Source organism: Rana temporaria, chromosome 3 (genome assembly GCF_905171775.1).
Source record: "Rana temporaria chromosome 3, aRanTem1.1, whole genome shotgun sequence".
In the NCBI taxonomy this organism is placed as follows: Eukaryota; Metazoa; Chordata; class Amphibia; order Anura; family Ranidae; genus Rana; species Rana temporaria.
This window is the reverse complement of record NC_053491.1, coordinates 449,720,206-449,735,840: the sequence shown is the minus strand read 5'-3', so window position 1 is coordinate 449,735,840 and position 15,635 is coordinate 449,720,206. Positions and strand designations below refer to the sequence as shown.

Below are 15,635 nucleotides of genomic sequence, written 5' to 3'. Positions count from 1 at the left end.
ATATATTTTTTTTTTTTCTTTTTTCAATTTTCAAATCTTTGTGACAAAAAGCAAGATCTGCAAAATACTCAACATACCTCTCAGCAAATAGCTTGGGGTGTCTACTTTGCAAAATGGGGTCATTTAGGGGGGTTTTGTGCCATCTGGGCATTCCATGGCCTCCGAAACTGTGATAGGTAGTGAGGAGTGAAATCAAAAATTTACACCCTTAGAAAGCCTGAAGGTGGTGATTGGTTTTTGGGGTCCCGTACGCAGCTAGGCTCCCAAAAAGTCTCACACATGTGGTATCCCCGTACTCAGGAGAAGCAGCAGAATGTATTTTGGGGTGTAATTCCACATATGCCCATGGCATGTTTGAGCAATATATCATTTAGTGACAACTTTGTGCAAAAAAAATAAAATAAAATAATAATAATTCTCTTTCCTACAACTTGTGTCAAAATATAAAATATTCCATGGACTCGAGATGCCTCTCAGCAAATAGCTTGGGGTGTCTACTTTCCAAAATGGGGTCATTTGGGGGGGGTTTTGAACTGTCCTGGCATTTTATGAACAACATTTAGAAGCTTATGTCACACATTACCCACTCTTCTAACCACTTGAAGAAAAAGCCCTTTCTGACACTGTTTGTTTACATAAAAACATATTATTTTTTTGCAAGAAAGTTAAGTTGAACCCCCAAACATTATATATTATTTTAAAGCAAAGGCCCTACAGATTAAAATGGTGGGTGTTGCATTTTTTTTTACCACGCAGTATTTGCGCAGCGATTTTTCAAATGCATTTTTTTGGGCAAAAATACATATTTTTTTATTTTAATGCACTAAAACACACTATATTGCCCAAATGTTTGATGAAATAAAAAAGATGATCTTAGGCCGAGTACATAGATACCAAACACGACATGCTTTAAAATTGCGCACAAATGCGCAGTGGCGACAAACTACATACATTTTTAAAAGCCTTTAAAAGCCTCTACGGGTTACCACATTAGATTTACAGAGGAGGTCTACTGCTAAAATTACTGCCCTCGATCTGACCTTCGCGGTGATACCTCACATGCATGGTACAATTGCTGTTTACATATGACGCCAAACCGACGCTTGCGTTCGCCTTTGCGCAAGAGCAGGGGGGGACAGGGGTGCTTTTTTTTTTTTTTTTTTTTTTATTATTATTTAATTTGCTTTTTTAATTTTATTTTAAACTGTTCCTTACTTTTTTTTATTATTTTTATAATTTTTATTGCCATCTTAGGGCATGTAAATATCCCCTATGATAGCAATAGTTAGTGACAGGTACTCTTTTTTGAAAAAATTGGGGTCTATTAGACCCTAGATCTCTCCTCTGCCCTTAAAGCATCTGACCACACCAAGATCGGTGTGATAAAATGTTTTCCCACTTTCCCAATGGCGCAGTTTATATCCGGGGAGGGGACATACCCTCCCACTGCTTGTAAAAGCAGTTTAGAGGCTAATTAGCCGCTAGGACTGCTTTTACATGAAAGCCGACCGCTGGCTGAAAAGAATGATACCAAGATGATACCTAAACCCACAGGCATCATTCTGGTATAACCATTCAAAGTCCAGCAACATACCATACGTTGATGGTTCTTGTTGGACATGTATTGTAATCTTTTTTTTTTTTCATGCAGCCTGTTGGCTGAACGAAAAAAAGATTGATCGGTGGGTATGCCCACCATTAGAATACCTCCCTTCATCCACCCACTTCTAATGATGGGCATACATGCACCATTTATATATGCCGAAGCATGGGGCATCCTCCCGCAAAAAAGTTATGCCGCTCACACACGTATGTACGCCGCATAAAAAGTTATGGCGCATACACACGGTCGGACTTTTCCACGGGCAAGCTTCCGACGGAATTTCGACCGTATGTACGCGGCATTAGGAGCAAAATCGCTCCTCCGCCCCTAATGCCCCCATGCTTCGGCATATATGCTCTTTTTTTAACTGTGGTGGTGAAATCACCTCCCACAGTGTTGGAGTCGCGGCTTTATGTATCGTGGGAGCAAACGCTGTTGCTGTCACGCTAAATAAATCCGTGCTGCAACTGAATGGCGTACCTGCTAAGCAAATGATGGTTAACATTATAACAAAGTAACATTACATTTTAACATTAAGATCTTACCATACCATACCTGCAAAGCAAATACCAAAAAAATAAATACAGTAAAAAATAAAACATTTTTTAACGCAACCTGTGCCTAAAAAATATACATGCCAAAGCATGGGGGCATCCTCCCGCATAAAAAGTTATGCCGCATACACACGGTCGAACTTTTCCACGGGCAAGCCTCCGTCGGAATTTCGACCGTATGTACGCGGCATTAGGAGCAAAATCGCTCCTCCGCCCCTGCTGCCCCCATGCTTTGGCATATATGCTTTTTTTTTTAACCGTGGTGGTGAAATCACCTCCTACAGCGTTGGAGTCACAGCTTTATAAATCGTGGGAGCAAACGCTGTTGCTGTCACGCTAAATAAATCCGCGATGCAACTGAATGGCGTACCTGCTAAACAAATGATGGTTAACAATAAAACAAACATTACAGTATAACATACCATACCTGCAAAGCAAATACAATAAAACATTGTAAAAATAGAGAGAATAGATATAGAACAATAGTGAGTGGACAGTAGAGAGTGAACATAAGAGAACAATAAAGAGAGGAGAAAAATACAACCACAACTATTTTTGGATTTTTTATTTTATATTTTTTTTTGTGTTTTTGTGTAAGTTTTTTTAATTTTTTTTCCACTTTTTTTCACTTTTATAAAAACTGTAAGAAAACTGTAAACTGAACGTTGCAGATTATGGTCTCTCAAAATGTGATGGCCATCACATATTCCGAGACCCTGTGTTGGTGTGCCTAGGACTGTGTGGTGCTGTACCCTACGCTAAAACTCAATTAGTGTGTGGTAGCGTTTGAAACATACACCAATGCAGAGACCAGGTTGGTCAGGACAGTCGGGACAATAAAAGCGGGTGTCACGCCTAAATCCGAGTTTGCTGCAGACACGACATCTTTTTTGGCGGGCTCTTTGGGTAGGGGTACCAGGGAGGACAAAAGGAAAATGCCTCTCATACAGCCGGCTCACTGCATTTGCGTTGGGAAGGTGGGGCACAGCACCATCTGGAAACAGAAGGGCTTCGACGATCTCTTCCTGGAATTTTAGGAAGGATCCAGTCCGTCCTGAAGCTCTGTATAGCACATGAGCGTTCAGCAAAGCCAATTGAAACAAATACACTGACACTTTTTTGTACCAGCGTTTGGACCTCCGGGCAATTAGGTACGGCGCCAACAACTGGTCATTGAGGTCCACCCCTCCCATGTTAAGGTTGTACTCGTGGATACAGAGGGGTTTCTCCACAACACCAGTCGCCGTAGGAATTTGGACTGCCGTGTCTGCGTGAAGCGTGGACAGAACGAAAACATTCCGTGAATCCCTCCACTTCACTGCTAACAAATTATTACACCGTAAGCAGGCTCTCTCCCCCCGACTAAGACGGGATTCTACAAGCCGTTGGGGGATGCCCCGGCGATTAGGTCGCACGGTGCCACATGCGCCAATTCCATAATCAAAAAGGTGACTAAAAAGTGGCACGCTTGTGTAATAATTGTCCACGTACAAGTGGTACCCCTTTCCGAATAAGGGTGACACCAATTCCCACACTATCTTACCAGCGCTCCCTATGTAATCTGGGCAATTCTCCGGCTCTACGTGACTGTCTTTTCCCTCGTAAACCATAAAGCTAGATGTATAGCCTGTTGCCCTGTCACAGAGCTTATACAACTTGACCCCGTATCTGGCACGCTTGCTGGGAAGGTATTGTTTGAATGACAAGCGGCCAGAAAACTTAACCAGGGACTCATCAACGCAGACAACTTGATTGGGATTATACAAGGCTGCAAACCGTTCGTTGAAGTGGTTTACGAGGGGCCGAATTTTGTAGAGCCGATCGAATTCAGGGTCTCCCCGAGGACGACAGAGTTCATTGTCACTAAAATGCATGAACCGCAAGATCTGCTCGTATCGTGTCCTGGTCATGGAGGCAGAGAAAATGGGCATATGGTGAACTGGGTGCGTGGACCAATACATCCGCAGCTCACTCTTTTTAGTAATGCCCATGATGAGGGAAAGGCCCAGAAAGATCTTAAATTCGGAAACCGTAATTGGCTTCCAATCTCTGGCAAGGGACAGCTGGGGATTAGCGGCGAAGAATTGACCAGCGTACAAATTGCTTTGGTCCACAATAGATCTATAGAGATCTTCCGTGAAATACAGCGAATAAAAATCCAGTGACGTAAAATCAACTGTATTCACCTGAATTCCGGGTTGGCCAGTGAATGGGGGAAGTACGGGTGCTGCAGAAGTGGTGGGTACCCAATCAGGATTGGCGAATGCAGCAGGAAGGGCACTATGGGGACGGGCCTGTCTTTGTCGTCTTCTTCTTCTTGGTGGCAGCGGGACACTACTCGTGCTTGCCACCTCTCCAGCTTGAACTGCACTTATGGGACTCGCCACGTCACCAAGTGTTACTGCAGTGCTGGATATATGACCAGGATGTACTAGGCCGCTGGTGCTTGCCAGTTCACCAGAAGGAATAGCGGCGCTAGTACTTCTCTCCTCCATACGAGAGCCCTGCGGTTCTTGCACCTCAGCGACAGCAGAAGATCGGGGTCTGGTACGCCTGACCCTAGCAGGGACCACTCCGTCGTCAGAGCTATCTGTCAGGGAGCCACTGTCGTCTACAGGATCGTATTCTGAGCAAGAATTTGACAGATGCGTGACCTCCTCATCACTATCCGTCAGGCTCATAAACAAGTAGGCCTCTTCATCACTGTACCATCGATTTGCCATTTTGGGCTCTAAATTTAGGGGTACAGTGGTGAGATTCACAGGCAAAAAAGCACCTGACCTGTTAGCGACTGAGTCAAGCGCTACCAAAAAAACTGTTAGCGATCGCAGAGATCAGGCCTGACTCTGCGAACGCTGCAGTTATGTGTTTTTGTGTTTTGTGTCAGTGATCGATCGATTGATCGATACTGCACTTCGGTGGGCTGGACTGGGCGAAGGGGCTAAACGCAGGTGCTAGCAGGTATCTGGGCTGATCCCGCTAACCATGCGTTTTTGGGAACCCTAAACTGCAGGGGACGCTAGTATAGATCTGATCAGATCAAGTATCGATCCGATCAGATACTATACCACTAAAGGGATGCGTATGGTGCGTGCGTGGGTGTTAGCGCTATTGGCCGCTGCCTGGGGCGACGCAGACCCTATCTGGCGCTAAAACCAAACTTTGATCACCCGCCGGGCGATCAGGGGGTTAAAATTTTATTGCAAAAAATATGGCGGGTGCCTTGATGCAATAAAAAATTAACTAGCTAAACTGCGTCACCGGTGACACTTATACTGTGATCACTGGTGACAGGGGGTAATGATGGGGTTAAACCTTTATTGGGGGGGGTTAGGGGGGGTCCCTAGACTATTTAGAGCCTAATACTGATTACCCTAACACTTATTTTTGTCACTAATGACACTAGTACAGCGATCAAAAAAAAATCTGATTGCTGTACTGGGTGACACAGTGACAGGCAGTGAATGGGTTAATTTGGGGGGTGATCGGGGGGTGATCAGGGGGTTAAAAGTGTGCCTACGTGACCTGGTGTCAGTGTAGTGTTGTGCAACTCACTGTTAGATGCTCTCTCCCTCTCGGTCTGGAACGGAAAGACCGACACGAGGGAGAGAGCAGTACTTCCCCTGCCAATGTTTACAAAACATTGCCAGGGGAAGACAACCATTGGTAGGAGCGATCACCAGGTCCAGGCCAGATTTTATTGGCCTGGACCTGGTGATTGATCAGTTCTGCATCGAATCTGATCATCGTGAACGGCGGTGGGGCGCGCGCGCGTGCCCCATCGCCGTTCACGCGCCGGACGTCATAATACGTGATCTCGCCCAGGAGTGCCATCTTGTGGACGTATTATGACGGTGCGGCGACGGCAAGTAGTTATGCACCTTGTATTTTGCTTATTCTACTTTTGTTCTCATCTGAAAATTGCAATAAAAACTTTTGAACCAAAATCCACACCAGACCTGAAGGGTCTGGAATGGATATTTGGGGTGAACACAATGTCATTTTTTTTAAATTGACGGCGGGTTTCCCTTAATATCCATTCCAGACCTGAAGGGCCTGGTAATGGAATTTGGGGGGACCCCCACGCTTTTTTTTTTTTAATGAATGAATTCGATCTGAATTGCCAGAGCCGACAATTCATTATAGCCGCAAAGCCGGTTTTAAAAGACTTTTTTTTCCTTTCAGAAATTACACTTTGTGCAGGGACAGTTCTATGTACTGGAAACATGCGCTATTTCACATGCTAACTTTACACCCCCCCTAGGTACGAAATTTAAAGCAATATTTCACTTTTATTGTTTCACTTTTAGCATTATTAAATTCAGTTTTTAAAACTTTTTTTGCATTGATACATGTCCCCTGGGACAGGACCCAGGTCCCCAAACACTTTTTAGGACAATAACTTGCATATTAGCCTTTAAAATTAGCACTTTAGATTTCTCCCATAGACTTTAACAGGGTGTTCCGCGGCTTTTCGAATTTGCCGCGAACACCCCTAATTGTTCGTTGTTCCCTGAACAGGCAATGTTCGAGTCGAACATGAGTTCGACTCGAACTGGAAGCTCATCCCTACTGATACTTATGTAATGTTGAAAAAGATTAATAAAACAGATTAAAACAGAAGATAAAATGCTCCCAAAAGGAAACATCAGAAGGAATATGGAACTGTTTTACTTCGGATTGCCATAATATGAAACATTTAGCATGGAGGTCATTTTAAAGATATTACTCTTGTGTTTGGGTGTTGTGTTTATGCCCCTAGAATTACTCAAAGATATATATATATATATATATATATATAAATAAAAACATTCATTATATTTGTATGTAGAGAGAGGTTTACTATATAAGAGTTAGTATTCAAATTGTAGTTTCTCCCACAATTTTTTATGATTTTTCAGAGAAGTAAAAATAAAGAGTAACAAACAATAGACATACAAGGCCAGCAACAGACCAGTATGTACTGTATGTACTGTACTGTAGAACACAATAGGTTAAAAGGACTCAATGGGCGCAACAACCAAATGACCTCAGATGGTGTTTGTAGAAATAACAAATTCAATTGAGCCCAACCCAGAGAGATGGCTAACAGCGCCTTAACTCACAAGGGTTAGAAAAGGAAAGAAAAGAAATAAAGAAAGAAAGATCCTGAGCATGTCACTCCTGGGAGTAGAGAACTCTAGATAGGTAGGTAGCAATCAATATAGAGGCCTCATGAGGTGCAAATGTTACTCTTATCGGAGTGTAATGTTCATGGAAAATGTTTTATAGCCACTTGGTAAAAATTGTAGGATAATAGTGCATTGCAGTAAGACACAATTTAAGGTGCATAGTACTGCAACGCCTGTTAACTCATATTGAATGGTACCTCAATGCTTGAAGATTAGACAACTCCAATGCACATACTTTGCAGTGCAAAAGTATGTGATGTGCTGCATTGCCAGAAGTGGTGTATGTCTTTTTTTGTGCATATTTTGCCCCCCATTTATGTTGTAAAAAAGTCCACGTTAACAGACATGTGTAAATGTGACGCACTAGGGCTTCAATTGAAATAAAGAGGCCCTTCCCAAGGGCGACTCTTTTTCTGCACTAGGGCTTAAAGGTCTTAAAGGGCCCAAACCATTAAGTACATATAAAATAATGAAAATAAAGGGTAGTGGCGCTGTCTTATCTCTCCCCTATCGCTAGGGTGTAATATCTGAGCTGATCACTTGCATGAGAAGTACCAATATATACTGCTGAGAGAGCTACTTCCAAGCTAGGGTCATGCAAAAGGTGTAGCTGGTAGTTATACCATACACAAAAATAAGTGAAAAGTCATATATATATATATATATATATATATATATATATAATCGCATAAATGTGCGTTAATACAGTGTAAATATGTGCAGGATTAGAAAATGCCCCAGGGGCTATTATTTAGCCATATAATATATATGAAAACTATAAGTGTTTGTTAGTCTATAAAGGTGAATGTGACTGCACAAACTATGCACTGGTGTGTGAATACACAAAATACATAAAAAATAAAATATAAATATATTAACACAAGGTGTATCAATTACAAGTGTACCACCAATATAGAACAAGTGAGCCTGTGAAATTGAACCATAGAGTTCTAATCACATTCAATTAAATAAACAAATAAAATTGCATTTAAAATTGCATAAATTAGCAACAGCATTGGGAATATAACAGTCCAAAGCCGCATATACGATCCATCCAAACGATTATCTTGGTGCAAAATATATCACAATATTCGTGACTGATGAGTGCTCAAAAACGATCAATGGTGTTTCCACGCGTGATGCCAGTGGTCCCCACTCACCAGATATCACAACCCCTGCAGGGGTAGAACGCGTAGTATATTTATTACTCTGGAGTCTGGGTGTCCTTTATCTCTCCTTCCAATCTCCTGAGATGTGCTGTTCAGGTCAGGTTATCCACAGCTGCCAGTAATCCGCACTACTCAGTTCAGACAAAAAGAGACAGGCTTCCATGGTGTAGTAAAAAATAAAAAGTTTTTATTTGCAATACCCCCGCTGCTCAGGGAAATGCAAGACAAAGTTGGCTTAACAAGAAATAGCCAGATAACACAATACTTAAAATAAATAAGATAAAATAAAACGAGGCCAGCATCCAATTTCCAGCTATATGAATCTGTGTCTTGCTGATATAAACACCGTGCGCTCCAGCTGATTAGCACAGGCGTCTCAGCTGACTTCCTGGAAAGGATGCAGTAGTGCATCCTTTCCAGGAAGTCAGCTGAGACGCCTGTGCTAATCAGCTGGAGCGCACGGTGTTTATATCAGCAAGACACAGATTCATATAGCTGGAAATTGGATGCTGGCCTCGTTTTATTTTTATTTTATCTTATTTGTTTTAAGTATTGTGTTATCTGGCTATTTTTTGTTAAGCCAACTTTGTCTTGCATTTCCCTGAGCAGCGGGGGTATTGCAAATAAAAACTTTTTATTTTTTACTACACCAAGAAAGCCTGTCTCTTTTTGTCTGAACTGAGTAGTGCGGATTACTGGCAGCTGTGGATAACCTGACCTGAACAGCACATCTCAGGAGATTGGAAGGAGAGATAAAGGACACCCAGACTCAGAGTAATAAATATACTACGCCTGCAGGGGTTGTGATATCTGGTGAGTGGGGACCACTGGCATCACGCGTGGAAACACCATTGATCGTTTTTTGAGCACTCATCAGTCACGAATATTGTGATATATTTTGCACCAAGATAATCGTTTGGATGGATCGCATATGCGGCTTTGGACTGTTATATTCCCAATGCTGTTGCTAATTTATGCAATTTTATATGCAATTTTATTTGTTTATTTAATTTAATGTGATTAGAACTCTATGGTTCAATTTCACAGGTTCACCTGTTCTATATTGGTGGTACACTTGTAATTGATACACCTTGTGTTAATATATTTATATTTTATTTTTTATGTATTTTGTGTATTCACACACCAGTGCATAGTTTGTGCAGTCACATCCTCCTTTATAGACTAACAAACACGTATAGTTTTCATATATATTATTTGGCTAAATAATAGCCCCTGGGGCATTTTCTAATCCTGCACATATTTACACTGTATTAAATGCACATTTATGCGTTATATACTTTTCACTTATTTTTGTGTATGATATCACGGGTTTAACTACCAGCTACACGTATTGCATGACCCTAGCTTGGAAGTAGCTCTCTCAGCAGTATATATTGGTACTTCTCATGCAAGTGGTCAGCTCAGATATTACACCCTAGCGATAGGGGAGAGATAAGACAGTGCCACTACCCTTTCTTTTCATTATTTTACTTATTATATGCTCTTCTTAGGGGGAACATAGTATAGGGGGCTGCAGTCTTATAATAAGCCACTCCTAAGCGCAGGTTCCCCATTATTTACCTGCATTAAGTACATATGTACCAAAATAAATATATTATGAGTGTATTATAGTATGACAATTTTGAAAAAAAATGAATATTTTTTACTTTTTGCTGTAATAAATATCCCCCAAAAATATATAAAAAAACATTTTTTTTCCTCAGTTTAGGCCGATATGTATTCTTCTACATATTTTTCATAAAAAAATCGCAATAACCGTTTATTGATTGGTTTGCGCAAAAGTTATAGCGTTTACAAAATAGGGGGTATTTTTATGGCATTTTTATTAATATATTTTTTTACTAGTAATGGCGACGATCAGCGATTTTTTTCGGTACTGCGACATTATGGCGGACACTTCGGACACTTTTGACACATTTTGGGGACCATTGGCATTTTTATAGCGATCAGTGCTATAAAAATACATTGGATTACTATAAAAATGCCACTGGCAGTGAAGGGGTTAACACTAGGGGGCGGGGAAGGGGTTAAGTATGTCCCTGTGTGTGTTCTTACTGTGGGGGGGGGGGTGGCCTCACTAGGGGAAACACTGATCCTCTGTTCATACATTGTATGAACAGAAGATCAGCATTTCCCCCGCTGACAGGACCGAGAGCTGTGTGTTTACACACACAGCTCCCGGTCCCCGCTCTGTAACGAGCAATCGCGGGTGCCCGGCGGCGATCGAGCCCGCCGGGCACATGCACGGGAGTCGGGGGCGAGCGGGGGGCGCGCGCCTCCGGCGGCACGCACGCGCCCCATAGTGGCCGCTCGAAGAGCGGACGTATAGCTACGGGCTCTCGCCTAGGAGAGCCGACCTGCCGCCGTATAATGACGGTGCGCGGTCGGCTAGTGGTTAAAGGGGTTGTAAAGGTAAAAAAAAAGAATTTCCCTAAATAGCTTCCTTTACCTTAGTGCAGTCCTCCTTCACTTACCTCATCCTTCAATTTTGCTTTTAAATGTACTCATTTCTTATGAGAAATCCTCACTTCCTGTTCTTCTGTCTGTAACTACACACAGTAATGCAAGGCTTTCTCCCTGGTGTGGAGAAAGCCTCTTGAGGTGGGAGGGAGCGAGCAGGAGTGTCAGGATGCCCACTAACACACAGCTCCTTTCTCTATCTGCAAAGTAGAGAGTGTCCTGACCCTCCTGCTTGCCCCCCCCCCCTCAAGAGGCTTTCTCCACACCAGGGAGAAAGCCTTGCATTACTGTGTGTAGTTACAGACAGAAGAACAGGAAGTGAGGATTTCTCAGAAGAAATAAGGACATTTAAAAGCAAAATCGAAGGATGAGGTAAGTGAAGGAGGACTGCACTAAGGTAAAGGAAGCTATTTAGGGGAATTTTTTTTCTTTACAGCCCCTTTAATAAAAATGTACTGTTTCTGACCAATTGTACACACTGCTGTTTCATCTGCGGTCTTTATATTCTTATTGAGAGTTTGATATACATTTTCTGGTGACAGGACAGTTTAGTATCATGGAGAACAGGGGAAACTTCCACAAAAAAAAAGGTAAACCTCTATCTGACGAACAAAATAGGTCTATTATTGTTTGATGAATAAACATGTCACTACTACCTGAAAAAAAAGTGCTGTAATAGGTAGGGAAAGTTGATTGTAAAAGAAAAAAGAAACAATTCCACAGCCAAATATTTACTGCTAGTGTATGCTGTCGCTGTGTACTGTTCTGTAACATCACATACAGCTTTAAAGCATCTCACAAGTATATTACATAGGGCATTGCTGTATTTGAAATATTGCCCGTAATATACAGAAAACTGACAATCACCTAAAGCCTCGTACACACGACCGAGGAACTCGTCGTAAAAGACACATCGTTTTCCTCGACGAGTTCCTTATTGTCGAGAAACTTGACAAGCTTTCTTTGCATACACAGAGTCAAGACCAAATCTCCTTGTTCTCAAACGCGGTGACGTTCAACACGTACGACGGCAGGGGAAGTTCGATTCCACTGGCACAACCCTTGGGGCTGCTTTAGCTAATCTCATGTTACTGCGTGTTGAGTAAAAGTTTGGTAAGAGACGATTTGCACTTTTCAGTCTGTTACAGTGTGACAAATGTGCTATCTCCATTACAAACGTCCTTTTGCCGAAGGTGCGCTCCTGTCTCATACTTTATTCTGAGCATGCGCAGGTTTCGAAGCATACACACGAATGTGTTTCTCGTTGAAAACCAGCCCGATGAGGAAAATGAGACTCCCGGCGAGGAAAAAGAGAACTTGTTTTCCTCTGCAAAAAAGCTCTGCCACCAAGTTTCTTGATGGATTCTGTTGAGGAAAACGGTTGTTTGTACGAGGCCTGACTGTACAGTATTTTTTACCCATTGCCTTTTTTTTTTACAATAGTTTGACTATTAGTTCTACAAATAACCAGATTGGGACTGGAATTTGTGGCTAAGGTTGGGTTCATTGAATTAAACCAATACAGATCCCACTGTACCAAATGGTCATCTAACTGCTACTAATTTCATTTCTCTGCAGGCAGTTCCTCTGTGAATTATTATTATTTTTTATGTTATGAAAACCAAGCTGAGAGTTTGAAACTAAATTTAAATATAAATTTAGCATTACAAATGGCTGCCTAAGTAGACTTTAGTAGATTTATCTGCAGAGACAGAACAGTATGGTTACACAGCTCATGGGATCATGTGACTGAATCTTAATGAAGATCACAAAACATTGCTTTACCATCTCCAGTCTCTTTTGTCATTGATAATATATGTATAGAGTCACCTGTTGTTTATGCTAAAGATGAGAGACAGCAGCCATTCATTTTCAATGAAGGTACACTCCTACAGTCTTCCCTCCACATATTAGAATGTTAATGAACTTGCCCTGGCTGTGATTGTGATGGAGAGCTGAAACAAAGAGAAGTTGAAACTATCTATGTAGACTGTGAAGATGTCTTTTGTTAAGTAGAACACACCTTTTTAACCAATGGGAAATGAGCACGTGTTAGTGGATGATGGTGAAATAAATAAAAGATGAGGCTGGGCTCAGTCACTTACAAGAACTACTGGTCAAGTGAACTACTAAGGAAGCTACTAAAGGATCCTATATTACTTTATACCAGGTGGGTACATTTTTATGATTGTACACTTGTACTGTTTAGATGATTGTACAGGTTTATCTATTACCATTTAACCGTGATCTATGGTGTCAGTAGGTGGACTACATTGCAGCACTTGTTTTTTCACATAGTAGAACTTCTATATAGAAAAATTTCATAACATATGCATTTTTTCATATTAAAACTGAAAAATATTAACTTTTTAAATATATTTGTGACCATTTTATCTTGATATTTTTGCTGTCTTTTGATACACTTTATGTTTGTATTACACCCACATATTACATTTACCATTTGTGCATCAATAAGCATTCATGGGTTTTCTGAACAGGTATATTTATATCCATATACCATCATTTTATAATGACATTTATTCATACTGGAACTTATGACAGTTTTGTTATGTGTTTCACAGGTGACTCTAATTCATAAAGACCCACAGTCTTCTCAAATTTCTGTACAAATTAAAAATGCACATAAGTTCTAGACATGTGCACACTGAAATATTTTGTTTCAGAATTTCGTTTTCCTAAGAGAAATATTTTTTTTTATTTTTTTTATTTTGTTTAGTTAAAAAATGCATTTGTCCGAAAATCTGAAATAATTAGGTCAAATCTGTCATTGAAGGCTTATGGTGTCTGTCGAATGCTCTAAGAAGATTCGACAGAGCAGCTAAACTGTATGATGCCGCAATCATACATTTCCAGTTGAATGGTCCGCCTACAAGCTATAGTAGAATTCTAATGTTGTATGACACTAGTAATAATTATATTTATTAATTATTATTACTAGTCAACCAACATTAGAATTCTTCTATAGCCTATGGGCGGAGCATTTGACCATAAATGTCTGCTCGCAGCAAATGCTTCGTCGAATCTTCATGTCAAATCTTCATGTCAAATCTTTTCTCTCTATGTCGAATAATCTTTGACTAATAGAGTTAGGTTAGGCACATTCAACCTTTTTTGCTATTGTCTCTATAATGTTGAATCTTTTCTCTCTAAGTGAAATCTTTTCTTTCTATGTTTCTTGGGCTAATCTATCTTGGGCTAATAGAGCTAAGGTTAGGCACATTCGACCACAGGTTCGATAGACACAGATTGCTATTGTCAGCGTCATGTCGAATCTCCTATCTGTATCGAACTGTTGTCGCAACAAAAACTAAAATAAAGCATTTGTTTATGTTGGAACTTACGGTTTTTGGGTTCTGTGCGTTTGTCATCGTTTGTTAAAACGATAACGAAATTACCCGAAATTCGGTTGAAAATGCATTCAGATGAAAACGAATGCACATGTCTAATAGGTTCTATAGTAATAGAAATACATCAATATGCAGGCTAATTTACAAAAGTTGTTTAAGGTTATTATAGCAATTTATCTCTATATTCCTATAGATCTTAATCAGCGCAATATGATCCATGAGAAATCCTTCAGCAAAGCTCAGTAATCATCAGAGAATTACCATAGGAGAGAAGACTTTTTCAATATATTTCTATATAAGATATTTCTTTGCCACAAGAAGATCCAGAAGGTGAAAACATGTTGAAATGTTTGGAATGTGATAAGAATTTCTCAAGAAAGGCAAATTTTATTATACACATGAGGAGTCATACAGGAGAGAAGCCATTTGGGTGCTCAGAATGTGATAAGTGTTTCTCATCAAAGGGAGGTCTTACTATACACCAGAGATTTCACACCGGAGAGAAACCGTATAGATGTTCAGAATGTACAGAGAGCTTCTCACAACCATCATCTCTTTCTTACCACCTTAAGAAGATTCACCAAGGAGAAAATACATTTAAATGCCCAGAATGTGACATGTATATCTATAAGAAGTCAAATCTTATTGCTCATCAAAGGAGTCACACAGGGGAGAAGCCATTCAGATGTTCAGAATGTGACAAATGTTTCTCTGAGAAATCTAAACTTAAGCAACACCAAAGGATTCACACTGGAGAAAAGCCATTTATGTGCTCAGAATGTGATCAATGTTTTAAGCAAAGTACTCATCTTATGCAACACAAGAAGATTCACACAGGAGAGAAGCCATATATATGTTCAGAATGTGACAAATGCTTTGTGAAAAAAATATATCTTACTCTACACCAAAGGATTCACACAGGAGAGAAGCCATATAGCTGTTCAGAATGTGACAAATGCTTTGTGAAAAAATGGTATTTAACTCAACACCAAAAAGTTCACACAGGAGAGAAGTCATTTAGATGTCCAGAATGTGGCAAATGCTTTGGGCGAAAATCTAACCTTAATCAACACCAAAAAGTTCACACAGGAGAAAAAAACATTTAAATGTTTGGAGTGTGACAAGTGTTTTAATAAAAACACAAATCTTACTCAACACCAGAGGATTCACAAATGAAAATAAGCCACTTCAATTAGTTAAATATGAATGTTATAAATATTTCATACGTTGTATATATCTGCTTAAAGCTGATCTCCAGCTTTTATTGAATTGCAATATTTAATTTGGAG

General features: G+C 40.4%; 1 protein-coding gene across 1 annotated transcript in view; it reads left to right on the top strand.

Annotated features, from left to right (window-relative positions):
* Window positions 1-8,939: 8,939 nt before the first annotated feature.
* The window catches only part of LOC120933411 (gastrula zinc finger protein XlCGF17.1-like), a 32,248-nt gene continuing 25,552 nt past the window's right edge, over window positions 8,940-15,635 (top strand). The window contains exon 1 of the mRNA XM_040346625.1: window positions 8,940-9,310. The gene's annotated coding sequence lies outside the window, so the exon portion shown is untranslated. The remainder of the gene's footprint in view (window positions 9,311-15,635) is intronic.